The sequence below is a fragment of the Panthera leo genome, chromosome E2 (genome assembly GCF_018350215.1).
Source record: "Panthera leo isolate Ple1 chromosome E2, P.leo_Ple1_pat1.1, whole genome shotgun sequence".
NCBI classification, from domain to species: Eukaryota; Metazoa; Chordata; class Mammalia; order Carnivora; family Felidae; genus Panthera; species Panthera leo.
The window spans coordinates 14,851,968-14,868,446 of NC_056693.1; the positions used below are offsets into that span (position 1 = coordinate 14,851,968).

Here is a 16,479-nt window from a genome sequence, read left to right on the forward strand (position 1 = left end):
CAAGAGTTGGATGCTCAACCTACTGAGCCATCCAGGTGCCCCAAGTTGGTTACTTTTAATTTTCCCCTCCAATAATATTAAGAGCCTAATGGTGTTGGAAACTTTGAGGATTTGGAATAGTCACTTGATTCTGGACATCTGGTCAACCACAAATTACCTGACACTGAGTTAATGTCCTACACCTATCCTGGGCAATACTGACTGTATCACCTTGGGAATACCTTTGGCTGCAAGAAGCAGAATATCCCCAAACAGGGATTTCTTTTCCTCACATTAAAACCAATTTGGAAGAGATGACTGCTTTAGTTTAGTGGCTCAACGATGTCAAAACAGATTTTCTTGGCTTTTCTCTCATTAGTGGCAAAATGGCTGTCATAACTCCAGGCATAACTTTCACGTCTGAGGAAGGGAAAAGAGATAAGGGAAAATTAGTATCATACTTAATCGTGGAAGGCTATTTTTGCATAAGATTGGGAATAAAGCAGGGATGTCCAGTTTCACCATCTTATTTAGTATTTTGCTGAAGGTTCTAGTCAGTGCAGAAAGGCAGGAAGAAGAAAGATAAGGCATACATATTGGAAGGGAAGAAATAAAATTGTCTTTACTCACAGACAGCATGATTGTCTACATTGAAAATCCCGCGAGGTCTACAAAATAAAAACCACAAGCTATTAGAATTGAGAAGCTTAATAATGTCACAGGAAACAAGGTCATTATTCAAAAATCACCTGTAATTCTATATGCTACCAATGAACAATTAGATGCTGAAAACTTGCCAGTGCTACATATAATAGCATCAAAAATATGAAGTACTTGGGAATAAATGTAACAAGATTTGTGTGCCGAAAACTAATTAATGAGATAAATAAAAGAAGATGAAAGAAATCAAAGAAAATAGAGGGCTGTATCATTTTTATGGGTTGGAGGACTCAAAACTGTTAAGCTGTCCATGCGTACTCCACTGACCTATATTTTATTTATTTGCTTATTTATTTTAAGTAGGCTTCACACCCAGCGTGGAGCCCAAAGCAGGGCTTGAGCCCATGATCCTGAGATCAAGACCTGAGCTGAGATCAAGAGTCGGACGCTTAACTGACTGAGCCACCCAGGCACCTAGTGACCTATAGATTCCATGAAATCCCAATCAAAATCACAGGAGACTTTTTTTTTTTTTAATTTCAGAAAGTGACAGGTTGGGGCACCTGGGTGGCTCAGTTGGTTGAGTGTCCAGCTCTCGATTTCGGGTTAGGTCGTGACCTCACAGTTTGTGGGATCGAGCCCCAAGTTGGGCTCTACACTGAGTGTGGAGCCTGCTAAGGATTCTTTCTCCCTCCCTCTCTCTCTACCCCTCCCCTGTGTTCTCTCTCTCTCTCAAAATAAATAAGTAAACATAAAAAAGAGAAATGGACAGGCAAATACCTAAATTTATATGGAAAAGAAAATAATTTTGAAAAGAAAAAAATTGGAAGACCCACATCATCTGATTTCTAGACTTACAATAAAGCTAGTGATGTCAAGACAATTGTGTAGTATTGGCGCAAGGTAGATACTGAGATCAAGGGACTACAACAGAGTCCAGAAACTCACACACATATGGTCAATTGGTTTTTGCAAAAGGTGCTGAAATAACTGAGCATCTACATGCAAACAAACAAATACCACCCCCCATGGCATACTTCACTCCATATGCAAAAATTAACTTAAAAGCAATCAGGGTTCAATGTAAATTTTAAGACTATGAAGCTTCTAAGAAGAAAAAATGTTTGTGATTTTGGGTTAAGCAGGAATTTCTTAGATGGGACACAAAAAGCACAAACCATACAAGAAAATATTGAGAACTTGAACTTGATCAAAATTTAAAACTTCTAATTAAATTAAATTAAATTAAATTAAATTAAATTTTAAGTAGGCTCCACACCCAATGTGGGGCTTGAACTTATGACCCCGAGGTCAAGAGTCACATGCTCTACTGAGTCCACCAGGCAACCCCCCAAATTGAAAACTTCTCTTGAAAGACACTGTTAAGAAAATAAAAAGACAAGCCACAGACTAGGAGAAAATATTTAAAAAACACATATCTTTATAAAATTCTCAAATCCAGAATACATGAAAAGTTCTAGCAACTCCATAATGTTTGGTAGGCGGAATATTTCTCCTCAACTGTCCAGGTCCTGATTCCTGGAGAGGCCAAAGTCAGTTTGAGCCAACCCAGGTTGTCTGGAAGATGAAGTAGGTCCTGAGAAGTTGCTGGGTGGATGAGAAAAACAAATGACAGAAGTATGTTACATGGCCAAAAGGACTTTGTAGATGCCACTGAGGTTTCAGGCAACAAGACAGGAAAATGATCCTGAGTCATCTGAGTGAGCCCATTCTACTCACATGAACCCCCCCTCCCTTTTTTAAAGGTATTTGATTTATTTTTATTTCAAATGCTTCATTTATTTGTGAGAGAGCACAAGCTGGGGAGGGGCAGAGAGGGAAGGATAGAAGATCTGAAGCGGGTTCTGCACTGACAGCAGTAAGTCCAATGTGGGGCTTGAACTCAAGAACCTCGAGACTGTGATCTGAGCTGAAGTTGGACACTCAACCAACTGAGACACCTAGGCGCCCCTTCTCACATGAGCCCTTAAACACAGAGGACTTTCTGTGTCTGGAGTCAGAAAGATGTGCTGGAAGGAGAAGTCAGAGATTCAACTTGTGTGTGTGGGGGGGCACCCAGGTTACTGGAAGGGAAGGGACCACGTGGAAAGCAGGAGAAGGAATGCAGGCAGCCCCTGGAGCAAAGACTTGTTGCTGCCCCTGGATACCCAGTGAGAGGCAGAGACCCCAATCCTACAACTGTAAGTGGAGTTCAGCCAACAACCTGGAGATTCTTCCCCAGAGCCTGCAGCGAGGAAGGTGGTCCTAACATCACCTGGAGTTTGGCCTTGTGAGACCCTAAGCCGAGGACCCAGATGAGATTTCTGATCCAAGATATGTGTTGTTTAAACTGCTAAATTTGTGGTCATTTATTAGGGCAGCAATAGAAAACAAATAAAATAATAGAAAAAGACTCCTAAATGGGGATTAACCTTGCAGGATGATCTGTGTGTGTCATCATCGGCCTGCAGAAGAAGGAACAGCCGAGCATGAGAGGTTTCTGGGGCCAGGGCGGGCCAACCTGGGACATGCCCTGGAAGTCTCATCTGACTTCCATCCCTGTGGTTCTGTCCTTTCCTTTTGTTTTAAATTTTTTGAACATTTATTTATTATTTTTCAGAGACGGAAAGAGACAGAGCATGAGCAGGGAAGGGGCAGAGAGAGAGGGAGACAGAATCCGAAGCAGGATCCAGGCTCTGAGCTGTCAGCACAGAGCCCAACTCGGGGTTCGAACTCATGAACTGTGAGATCATGACCTGAGCCGAAGTCAGACGCTTAACCGACTGAGCCACCCAGGCGTCCCTGGTTCTGCCCTTTCCAGACTGTTCTATAAATGGAGTCATAGAGTATACATGACCCTTTTCCGACTTATTTGGGGAGGGGTTTTTAAACAAGGAAGGGCAGGAGGGAACAGTTACAACAGTGGCATGAGGAAACTTTAGGGGCTGATGGGTATGTTTACTATCTTGATTGTGGTGATGGCTTCACGGACGTATTCATATGTCAAAATTGATCAAACTGCAAACTTGTTACAAACATACGCAGTTTATGGTGTATCAATTATACCCCAGTAAAGCTATACATTAAAAGAGACAAGGTTAAGACATGAAAAGATAAGCCACAGATGGGGAGAAAATATTTGCCAATGATCTGATAAAATGGCCTTTCATCCAGAACATATTTTTTAAAACTTGCAACTCAATAATAAGACAACTCAGTAAAAATGGGCAAAAGTTTTGAACAGACACTTCCCCAAAGAAAATATGTGGGGTGCAAATAAGAATATGAAACCCTGCTCATCAGCGTTAGTCATGAAACACAAATTAAAATCATAATGAGGGGAACCTGGGTGGCTCAGTCTATTAAGCCTCTGACTCTTGATTTCAGCTCAGGTCATGATCTCAATATTCGTGGGATCAAGCCCCATTTGATCTGTCTCCCTCTCTCTCTGCCCCTCCCTCCCCTCATGCATGTGCATGCACTCCCTCTCTCTCTCTCTAAATAAGTAAGTAAACATTTAAAAAACAAACAAAAAACCCACAATGAGTTACCATTACTCTCCCACTTGACTGACTAAAACCAGAAAGACTGAAAATATCAAGTGCTGGAGAGTTTCAGATCAACTGAACTTGGTGAGGTCTGGACCTGGGTTCTCTTGGTCATTACAGTGTCCCATTTTCCCCCAGTTCAGGGCCTAGCACAGAGTAGGTACTCAGTAGATGTTTATTGACTAAATGGAGAAAGTACTTTAAAAGGACATATTTGTTTTTTTAATTTTTTTAACGTTTATTTATTCTTGAGAGAGCTAGAAACAGAGTGTGAGTGGGGGAGGGACAGAGAGAGAGAGGAAGACACAGAATCCGAAGCAGGCTCCAGGCTCTGAGCTGTCAGCACAGAGCCCGACGCAGGGCTCAAACTCATGGACTGTGAGATCATGACCTGAGCCGAAGTCGGACGCTTAACCAACAGAGCCACCCAGGTGCCCCTAAGAGGACATAGTTTTTAAGTAAGTTCTATGCCCAATGTGGGGCTAGAACCCACAACCCTGAGATCAAGAGTCACATTTTTTTTAAAGAGTTAATGTTCTACTGACTAAGCTTGCCAGGTACCCCAAGAGGACATTTCTTGATGATGACTAAGAGTCCCAATGCAATTGGATGCCCTCTTCTAGGGGATCCCCCAAGGTAATGTCCCAGCTCAGGGGTGATGACTTCATAATAGTTGTTGGTTCATTCCTTCATTCATTAATCATATGTTCCAGATAGCTATAGAGTCAAGGCCTTGGCCCTTGATACTAGAATCCAAAGTGGCCCACTGTCCCAGCCTTCTGAGGGCTCAGAGGCCACATTACCAAAGAGCTCACATAAACTTGGTAAGTGTCATGTGCAAAGTGTGTAAGAAGAAAAACAAAGAATGACTTACTAGTGGGTCCAGTGAAGGCTTCTCAGAGGAAGAGGTGATCTAGTTGGATCTTTTTTTTTTAATGTTTGTTTGTTTGTTTACTTATTTATTTATTTTTAGAAAGAGCAAGAATGAGTGGGGGAGGGAGACCTGGAGGGAAAGGGAGAGAGAGAGAATCCCAAGCAGGCTGTGAGCCACCATCACAGAGCCCAATTCGGGGCTTGAACCCATGGGCGGTGAGATCATGACCTGAGCCAAAATCAAGAGTCAGATGCTGAACCAACGGAGCCACCCAGGCACCCTGATCTAGTTAGACCTTAATGGATGAAAAGGGGAATCCAAACCTCCACAAGGACAAGGTCTTATCAACACTATCTCCAGTGACCAGCACATGCAAACTGCTAAATATTTACATAAAAGAACTGTGCTCTTCTAGAAGGCCCTTCTCTTTCCAAACAGAAAGTTTGCCTGATTCAGGTCACCAGGCTGCAAATAACTGAAAACCCTGTTTCATGGGCTTAAGCATTAAGGACAATGTATTTTGTCACAATTAAGGAGTCTAAATATAGGTGGCTGGGGGTGGGGGTGGGGGTGGATAGTGCATTTTAGAAGGTCAAAGAAGTATGGAGGGAGGAGATGGGGGGGATGGGTGACATAGATAAAGGGGATTAAGAGTACACTTATCTTGATGAACACTGAGAAATGTATAGCATTGTTGAATCACTACGTTGTACACTTGAAACTAATATAATGCTGTATGTTAATTATGCTTGAATTTAAAAATAATAAAAAATTTTAAAGTTTACTTATTTATTTGGGAGGGAAGGGGCAGAGAGAGAGGGAGAGAGAGAATGCAAAGCAGGCTCTGTGCTCTCATTGCAGAGCCTGATGCGGGGCTTGATCTCATGAACGATGAGATCATGACCTGAGACGAAACCAAGGGTTAGACACTCAACCAAATGAGACACCCAGATGCTCCCAAAATAATAATAAATTAAAAAAAATTTTTAATGTTTATCTATTTTTGAGAGAGATGGAGACAGAGCATGAGCGGGGGAGGGACAGAGAGAGGTAGACAGAATCCGAAGCAGCTCCAGGCTCTGAGCTTCAGCACAGAGCCCAAAGTGGGGCTCAAACCCATGAACTGTGAGATCTTGACCTGAGCCGAAGTCGGATGCTCAACTGACTGAGCCACCTACGCGCCCCTAAATTTTAAAAAAAGAAGTATGTAGGGGCTCCTGGGTGGCTCAGTTGGGTAAGTGACTGACTCTTGGTTTTGGCTCAGGTCATGATCTCACAGTTTCATGAGTTCAAGCCCTGTGTTGGGCTCTGCGCTGGCAGTGCAAAGCCTGCTTGGGATTCTCTCTCTCCCTCTCTCTCTCCTTCTCTCTCTGCCCCTCCCCAGCTTGTGCTATCTCTGTTTCTCTCAAAATAAATAAATAACTTTAAAAAAAGGAAGTATGGAGGACTTAGATTCCTTCCATCTTTCTGATCTGCTTTTTTTTAAAGGGAATTAGCTTGTTCTCAGACCCTCATGGTCTCAAGATGGCTGCTGAAGTTCCAGGCATCTTATAGAGACACAGAGACATTCAGGGGAAGAAGGGGAAGAAGGGATCTCCTTGTGTTTCCTGGTAATTGCTGGGAAACCTGTCTTGGATGTGGTGGGTTGGTGCTGAACATCCATTTCAACTTCCCTCTTTTATGCCTTGATGCTTGCAGAGGCTAGAAGGTTTAAAAACTACATTTCCCAGACACCCCTGCAGCCAGGGTCTGCCTTCTTCCATTTGAGCTTGTCTAGTCAGATGCCCTCATACAAGATCTGAATGGTGGACATGAGCTAGAAACCACTCACCCGATGGCTCCGCCATCATGAAAGGCTATGCCGTTCTGTGGTGGTCTTTCTAATCACAGGCATTTCCTGATGGCAGCTGTCCCACTGGGACAGATTTCTGGTTGTGCTGTCTTCCTGAACACGCCAGTAGAAGCCAATTCCCAATGAAGCAGTCCAGGTCCTGATCATAGAAAAGAAGCGGGCCCTTGAGAAGCCCAATCTATGGTTTGGCTCTTGAAGTGGTACCAGAATGGTCCATACAGAATCTATTTGTTCAACCTTCCTGACATTTCTGTCAGCCGTTTAACATCCTGTAATAAAACCCTTTTTGCAAAAATTAACGAGACTAGGTTCTAGTCTCTATAATGAATGCTGTGAATTTGCTATGGCTACCGTAACAAATTACCACAAACTTTGTGGTGTCAGACAGAAATTCAATCTCTCACAGTTCTGGAAACCAGAAGCTCGAAATCAGTATCACTGGGCCAAAATCAAGGTTATCAGTAGGGCCATGCTCCCTCTGGAGGCTCTAGGGGAAAATCCTCCTTGCCTCTTCCAGCTTCTGCTGGCTGCCAGTCTCCTTGGCTTGTGGCCACATCCCTTTATTCCAACCTCTGCCTCTGTGGTCACATTGCCTCTTCCTCTTTTTTTTTTTTTTTTTAAGATTTTTAAAAAACTAATCTCTACACCCAATATGGGGCTCAAGCTCACAACCCTGAGACCAAGAGTCGCACGCCCCACCCACTGAGCCAGCCAGGCACCCTGCCTCCTCCCCTTTCGTGTGTGTAATCTCCCACTGTCTTGCTCTTCTAAGACACTTGCCATGGCATTTAGCGCCCCCCCCCCCCATCATCTGGGATAGTCTCACCTCACGTCTTCCTTAATTCAATCACATTTGCAGAGACCATTTTTCTCCCCAGATAAGGTCACATTTACAGGTTCCTGGGATTAGTTTTAGGATGTGGATATCTTTTGGAGAACCATTTATCAGCCTCCCACATGAAACAATACAAGCACCTGTCTCCCCTCAAGCCACATCGCCCTCATCATCTGCCAGAACGAGATCACCACGCAACATGTCCTCTCTCATCTAGATTCACTGTCTGCTCTGTTCTAGGTCTCGGAATCTGGATTACTTCAACTGTAACCTAGTCGCTTGCCTCCTGTCTTCCAGCCGGGTTTAGCCCATGGGAGGTGTCAGTAGAGAGTTGTGGGGGCTAGGGAGAGCAGTTGGGTGTTTACTCCGCTGTCTACATCCCTGCTGGGCTGTGTGCTGGCAGAAGTAGGTTTCCAGATTCTCTGTCAAGGGACTGATAATCACTCCCTCCCACGTCCTTTCTGATTTAGGAATGGTAATAGCTTCTGGCCATTGGCTGGGCCTGGGATATTTCTCTTTGTTGGTTTCCTTTAACCGTGAACATCGCTGCTTAAATAAATGTCTCATTCAACCATGACATTGGTGTGCTGCAGAGAACCTGGTTGATATACATAGGAACATAGTCATGCCTATGCTAATCCCTAGAGGAATGGGAATCCCATGATTGGTTTTAGGTCAATCAAGATTCACCCAAGAATAACATGGGGGAAGAAATCTGCCAAAAAGACATGAGAAATTTGTGGGGGGCTGGGAACAGCTATGTCTCCTTTATCCATTCTACAGATAAGACCCTAGGATAATACTTCCTCTCTTGTTTGACAGTTTACATGTTAAAGCTTTTTAAAAAGTAACGCTAAATTGACTTAATGTTGAGTCCTTACTTTGTGCCAGGGACTATGCCTTAGCAGTTGATATGACTGGACGCTTTTAATTCCCACAACCACCTGTTGAGGAAAGATATCATAACTCTTTTATCAATTGGAAATGAAGAGTTGAAGTAATCTGCCCAAGATCACGAGGTAACTAAGTAGGCAGAGTTGAGATTCTAGGATCTCTCTGACTTCGGAGTTCACGTTTTTAACCACTACAACCATTCTGTCTCCTTTATCATGCTGGAGATATTTCCACCTCTCGGGTCAGGTGCTACTTACTTTGTATATATTATTTCTAATCCACAAAAGTTATGAATACATATCACCATCTTCCCTGCCCTGCTGAGGTCTAACTCACCATCATATCCCCCCTAGACTCCCTCAACCACTCTTAGGCAAGCCAGTCCCCTCTCCTTTGATGAGGCCAGAACTTTTAGAAACATACATTGGAGCAGTGGCTTCCTGGCTTAAAACGCTGCAAGGCCTCCCTCTGTAAACTCCCGGAAATCCAAGAGCTTCAAAGACTCACAGACACCATAAGACCTGGCCCTTGTCCAACCTGCCTAATCTCACTCCCAGCCGCCCTTCTGTGGAGCTCTGGACTCCAGCACATTGGCCTCCTCTCTGCTACTCAAACTTTTAGGATCAGCTCCTTCGGCAGTCTGAAGCTCCCTGAGAACATGGCTGTGGCTCTATATCCCCAATACCTAGTAAATAACTGGCAACCAACAAATACTATCCATGTAGAACGAGTGGATGATGGAATGGATGGATGGATGACAAATGAACCTTTCAAAGAGAAATATCAGCAGGTCATTTTCAGATGAGGATATCTAAAACCCCAGGGGCGCCTGGGTGGCTCAGTGGGTTAAGCGACGGACTTCGGCTCAGATCACGATCTCACGGTTGGTGGGTTCCAGCCCCGCATCCGGCTCTCTGCTGTCAGCACAGAGCCTGTTTTGGATCCTCTGTTCCCCCCACCCCCTCCTTCCACCCCACCTATCTCTGCCCCCCCCCCACTCTCTCTCTCTCTCTCAAAAATAAACATTAAAAAAAAAAACACCTAAAAGCCAGAAAAGGCTAGTATCTTACTAAAAGTCATTGGGCAAATACACGTCCCGTCTGGGTATCAAATTCAGGTCTGAGTCCAAAGTCTGGTTTCCTCTGCCTCACACCATCTCCAAACGATTGCTTACACTAGTAAGTGTAACACCATTTAATAAGTGAAAGTGAACAGCAGGAGAATCTGAATCACCACCACAGGCACACAGCGCATACAAGCAGAAGGACACATGAATAGGAGGATCCAAAAATATCACAATACCTGGGAGCTCTGACATCTGCGATCCCCAAATCCCTCAAGAAATGAGACCAGCTCAGGCGGGGAGATGTAAGACGCAGATTCATAGAATCTCAGAGGAGATGTTGAAGGTTCAAATCAGAGGCCCGGCCCTGCTCGGGTCAGAGTAACCCAGGCAATGACATAAGTAAGTCTGCCTCTAGGTGCTTGGGGGGTGGGGGTGGGGGGACAGTGCCCAAAGTCGCCCAAGGTTTGAAGTTTCTTCTTCAACAAACTTGGAAGATTATAGAGCAATGCGTCCCACGGAAATATCGCTGCATCCCGGGGAACTCGTTCTGGCCTTGGGCAAAGCACCCGCACCTCTGGCACCCAGTGCCGGTGGGTCGAGGTCCCGCCAACCGAGGCTGAGGATCTCCCGAGCTGGCTGAGAGACCCGCCTGCTGCAAAGGACCCCCCCGAGGGCGGGGCCCGAAGCCTCCCGCCCGCAGAGCTTCGGGTCCCAGGCCCGGCCGAGCCCAGGCCGGATCACAGACAAGGCCCCGAGTCTGCCACCAGCCTCAGGTCCCACGTGAGCAGGCGCAGGAGGTTGAAGACGACGCTGGCTTCGTGGCACCCAGGCGAGTCCTGGAACCCGGGAAGGAGGCGGAGGCGGGCTGAGCCAGGAGTCCGAGCTCCCATCCCGTCTCAGCCTCGCACGGCTCCCCCCCTGCAGACTCACCGCCTCCCCGCCCGCTGCACTCGCAGCTCTGCGTGTTTGGGGACGCGTCCTCGGTGGCCTGAGGGACTTCCTCCAGGAGCCTGGCCGGACCAGCTCGAGCTGCAAGGGGAACAGGAGGGACGTGAAGACGGCGAAGAACCCAGTGTCCCTGGGACTCTGCCCGTGAGTGACTCTCCCACCGCAGACCAAAGCCCGGATAGGGGGACACCGAGACGACGCGAATCGTGTCTGGGCCGGCTTTTCGGTTCGGGGGACAGATTGGCCTCGCGGGGAGGCCGGGGGCGCAGAGCGAGCCGGAGGGGCCGGGGGCGCGGGCGGTACTCACGCAGGCCCCCACGTCCCGCCGCGCGGCCGCCAGCAGCTCCAGGGTCGCGCAGGTGCCCGGGAAATTCGGGGATCGGGCGCCCCCGACGGCTCGCCAACCTCACCCAGGGCCGCCGAGGATCCCTCCCTGCGCGAAAGGAGCAGTTGCGCGGCCTCCAGCTCAGGGTCTCCTCCTCCTGTGGGACAAGGGTCGGGGTGAGGCTGAGCCTCCTCGCTGCGCTCCCCAAGCGCTGGGAAGGCGGGGATTCCTACACGTGGGACGCTCCCGGCCGGGGACGGTTGTGCGGATGGTGCACTGAACCCCGTAGCTCTCGGAAGGCCTGCACGGTGGGCCAAAGGCACCCCGCGGTCGCCTTGCGAAGCCCGGCGCCCCGACGTGGAACCGAGTCGGCCTGGAGGGGGCGCCCTTTGGGGCCTGGCACGGAGGCAGAGCGTGTGCTGACCGCAGGGGCGCCCCGCAAGACGCCGCGGTCTGAATTCTGCCCTGAGATCCGAGGCGCGCCTGCTGGGCGCTGGGACGCAGGGGGCCCTCGGGGACGGGTGGAGAGGTCTGGGCGTCACTCACGTAGCGGTCCCTCAGCGCCTTGACCGCCGCCACCGCCCTGGGGTCCAGCGAGCGGTAGTGTGACAGCAGGCAGCGCCGGGGTGTCGTCACGCCAGGGTCCGCCGCCTCGCCCGCCGTCACCAAGACCCACAGCCTCACGGCCACCGCGGCTGCGCCTCTCGGCCCCATCTCTGCTCCTGCGCAAGGCGAGGCGCCAAGAGTCCAAGCCCCTGCCTCTGCTTGGCGTCGCGCCGGGACCGATGCTCAGAGCGCGGGCCCGAGACACGCCGCGAGCCCGCAGCCCCCTGGTGCCCTCGGCCCGTCTCCGCTCGCCGCTCACCTGCACGCTGTCCTCGGTGCCCCCTCGTGCTGCTGCAGCGCCCGCCTTCCGCTGTCCCCAGGCTGGAGCCCACCTTCGACAGCGACAGCGGCGCCTGCAGGGTCCATGCGGCTTTTATGTGCGGGGCTGGGAGACGGTGAGCAGCCGGACTTCCCCGTCCGGAGCCGGCTAAGCTTTCCGAACGTCAGCGCTGGGGCGCCTGCCCGGGGCTGAGGACTTTACCCGCCTGCGGGCGGGTGCCAGCCGTGGCTCGGCCCCACGATCTGCCACCAGTTCTGGCCTCTGTCCCGCCTGAATCCTCTCCTCTTGTCATCAGCCTGGGTGTCCTTATCTCCATTCTAGTATACTAAGCGGCCTTTATAATGCACTTACTGGGTACTAGACCCTGTTCTAAGTCATCGATATGCAGGTGTCACATTTAATGCTCCAATGGGTCTGCAAGGGCTGTCCTACTATTGCCTCCATTTTGTAGATGGGAAAACTGAGGCACAGTAAAGTGAAGGAACTTTCCCAAGATACACAGTAAGTGGACAGAGGCTAGATTTGAACCTACCCAGAGTCCAGCCCCAGGGCTTACTCTCTAAGCCATAATTGCCGCCCCCCCCCCCCCCCCCCCGCAGTATCTGATTCAGTCCCCTCCTGTCTCTCCATCTCTGTTCATCTCATTCCATTCCCCCCCCTCCCGTCTGGAGAGGCCTCCTTTGTCTCTCCTTCCTGTCTGTGTCTCTGACTTCGTCTAACTCCATATGCCTCTGATTCCTTTTGCTGACAAACATCCAGCCTAGGATTTCGCTGTCTGTCTCAATCTCCTTATTTTAGTTTAAAATCTACTACTTTGTTTTCTGATAAAATTAGCAATGCAGATTCATGGGAGAAAGCTTGGAAAATACAGAAGTGCACAAAGGAGAAAAAAATTCCCGCCTCTAACTTCACTACCTACCTCTCCCCCTCATCCGGGCTCTGGAACCGTGTTTCCAGTGTGTGGAGAGTGTATGCCTGTTTGTTTGCACATATGTTTTCGGATTCCCAAAGTAACACATTCAAAGATTCGATCACTACAAACACATACGACTTGGAGAGTTAAAGGAAGTCTTTAATCCCACTTCTTGGAGGTAATTCTTTTTGTCAATTAGTAGCAATTCTGTGAAGGGCTCTCTCTCCTTCCTTTCCCCCCCTCCTTTTTTTTTTTTTTTCTTTTCTTTCTAGGAGTAATTTCTCCTAAATTGAAACCAGGCTGTGTACAGTTTGGTAGCCTGCTTTTTATGTCTTACGAGTATCTGTCATTTGCATTTCTCTGCATCTTTAATTATACTGTATCAGGGCCCCAGCAGGAAACAGATGGCCCAATCAATTTAGGATAATTTGAGGTGGGCTTAATACCAGGAGTATCTACAAAGGGTTTGGGGAGTGAAAGTAAAGGGCTAAGGGTAGTGAACGGCCTTGGGGCCCTGGATGGGGGAGAGATCTGTCATCCTTAACCCTGAAGGGACAGGGGAGAGGAGGGAGTGGCTGCCTGGCCTGGGAAGGAGAATCTTGTTCACAGGATGGACAGATAGACAAATCGTAGTGGCCCTGCAGGGAGGAAGCCTGGGGATAAAATATACTCTCACCTCTCAGAGGATGAATACTCTCCTTTCCTCGCCCTGGCCTTACTGCGAGGCTTCCAATTGGCTGAACCCAACTGAGGCCAAAGGTCAGCCTCCTGGGGTCTGGCACAGGTTGGAAAGGAGGGAAGAGTGAGGCTGGAGTGGCAATGGAAAACATCCCACACAGACCACTATTCAGGCTTCCAGTCTAAAGGGATCATTTAATAACCAATCCCCTCTTGGTGGGCACTGATGTTATTTCCAGGTTTTGTCAAAGCCGTGGTTCTCAAGGCTGGTGGAGAAGGGAGGGAGCGATTTTTTCATTCTCTTCCCAGCTGAAGTTTTCAAGTTGACTGAAGATGAACTCATCAATTTTTTTCTCTCATGGGTTGTGCTTGCCGAGTACCTAGAAAGTCATCACCAAATCCAAGGTCCCCTAGATTTTCTCCTGTGCGGTGTCCTGGGAGTTTCATAGTTTTACATTTTATTATTTAGCTCTATGACACGTATTGAATTAACTTTGTGAAACACATAAGGTCTGTGTGTAGATCCGTGTGTTTTTTTGCACGTGACGTCCACTTGTTTCAATACCCTGTGTTGAAAAGACTCTATTGTCTCCATTGATTTGCCTTTGAGTATTTCTCAAAGATCATCGCCTGTGTTTGTGTGGGTCCATTCCTGGGCTCTCCACTCTGTTCCACTGATTTGCCCAGCCCTTCACCAACACCACACTGTCTTCATTACTGCAGCTCTATAGGGAGACTTGAGGTCAGGGAGTGTCAGTCTTCCCACTCTGTTCTTTTCCTTTAACGTTGCGTTAGCTGTTCTGGGTCTTTTGAATCTCTGTATGGATTTTCAGTTTGTCAATATCCACAAATGACTTGCTGTGATTTTTGTTTGGATTGTGTTGAAACTAGAGATTAATTTGGGAAGAGCTGACATCTTGGCAATATCGAGTCTTCTTATCCATGTACATGGAGTATCTCTGTAGATCTCCTCCGATTTCTTTCATTAGAGTTCTGTGGCTTTCCTCACCTAGATTTTGTTCATATTTCACTAAGATTTGTAGCTAAGGGGTGCCTGGGTGACTCAGTCAGTTAAGTGTCTGACTGTTGATCGTGGCTCAGGTCATGATCTCATGGTTTGTGAGATCAAGCCCCATGTCAGGCTCTGTGCTGCTTGGTATTTCTCTCTCTCTCCTTCTCTCTCTCTCTTTCTCTGCCCCTCCTTCAAGCCCTCTCGCTCTTTGTCTCTCTCTCAAAAAATAAATAAACCTTGGGGCACCTGGGTGGCTCAGTTAAGCGTCCGACTTCGGCTCAGGTCATGATCTCATGGTCCGTGAGTTCGAGCCCTGCGTCGGGCTCTCTGCTGACCGCTCAGAGCCCGGAGCCTGTTTCGGATTCTGTGTCTCCCTCTCTCTCTGACCCTCCCCCGTTCATGCTCTGTCTCTCTCTGTATCAAAAATAAATAAACGTTAAAAAAAATAAATAAATAAACCTAAAAAATTATTTAAAAAATAATATGAAAGGGCTGCATGCTTTATTCAAAAAGATTTGTAGCTAAGTATTTCATTTTGAGGAGGTGTTAACATAAATGGTGTTTTAAATTTCAAATTCAAATTGTTCATTACTTTTATACAAGAAAACCAGAGACTTTCGTATATTAATCTTGTGTCCTGCAACCTTGCTATAATCACGCCTTGGTTCACAAATGTGTTTTTAATGCATAACATTAAATACACAGGACTAAAATAAATAAGTAAATAAATAAGTACACAGGACTATGAAGAACACTATTATATTGAAACACAGTTACCAAAACTTAAGAACAAGTTTGCAATAATACACATGCCTCTTTATTAATGCATTAAGTAATAAGATATTGCAGTAGGTTTCACGACTGCTATACTTGGGAGGTAGTAATGAGAGCATGTGATATGTTAAGATATGTGCCCCGTCTGTAATGTGCCATGAAAATATCTGCGGTTTCTTTTAGCAACAAAGTCACAGGTTCTGCTAATCCGATTGTATTTTGTTGCTTACATTCCTTCCCCTCCCCCCCCCCCCCCCCCCCCGCCCCCTGTTGCTTACGTTTCTAATGGAAAGAAATACTAACTCTCAGAGGTTAGTGAAGATGAAAATGCATCTTTTTCTCATGCAAGTTCACTCTCCCTTGAGTCTTACTGGGTGATGGGGGAGGAAGGGGTCCATGAACTCCAGGGTAAGTGAGGCCTGCAGCAGTTAAATAGAATAAAGTGATCTATATGTGTTGACATGGAAGAATCTTCACCATATATTATAGAGTGAAAAAAAGTACACTGCTGGGGTGCCTGGGTGGCTCAGTTGGCTGAGCGTCGAACTCTATACTGGCTCAGGTCATGATATCAGGGTTCATGAGATCAAGCCCTGCGTGGGGCTCTGCGCTGACAGTGAGGAACCTGCTTGGGATTCTCTCTCTGCCCCTGCCCCACTCACATGCGCACATGCTCATGCTCTCTCTCTCAAAATAAATAAAAACTCGAAAGAGAGAGAGCGAGACAGAGGGAAGAGCTTTCCTAAGATCACACCGCCAAGTGGAAGCAGAGTTGAGATAAAAGAAAAAAAAAAGTACACTGCTGAACAATACACTACTGTGTTCAGAAGTACTTGCGGGTGCAAAAGCGGTTCAGTGGAGAAAAGTAGGCTTTCCCACCAACAGTGCTGGAGCCAAAACGTGAACCTTGCTCTAAACTTCAGACCTAAAATAAAAAATTAACTCAAAATGAATCATGGACTTAAATGTAAACTATGAAGCTATAAGACTTTTAGTGAAAAAAAAAATTTACAAAGAACATCTTTGGGATCCAGAGGTAGGCAAAGAGTTTTTAGACTTGACACAGGCTCAGTCTGTAAGAGGAAAATTCATCAACTGGAGGTGATCGAAAACTTTTCCTCTGGGAAAGACCATGCTAAGAGCATGGAAAGACGAGCTAAAGACTGGAAGAAAATATTTGCAAACCACGTATTTGATCAAGGACTGGTATCTAGGATATACAAAGAACTCTCAAA

General features: G+C 47.1%; 1 pseudogene; it reads right to left on the reverse strand.

Annotated features, from left to right (window-relative positions):
- Window positions 1-10,445: 10,445 nt before the first annotated feature.
- LOC122208920 lies at window positions 10,446-11,695 on the reverse strand (annotated as a pseudogene).
- Between the last annotated feature and the right edge of the window lie 4,784 nt (window positions 11,696-16,479).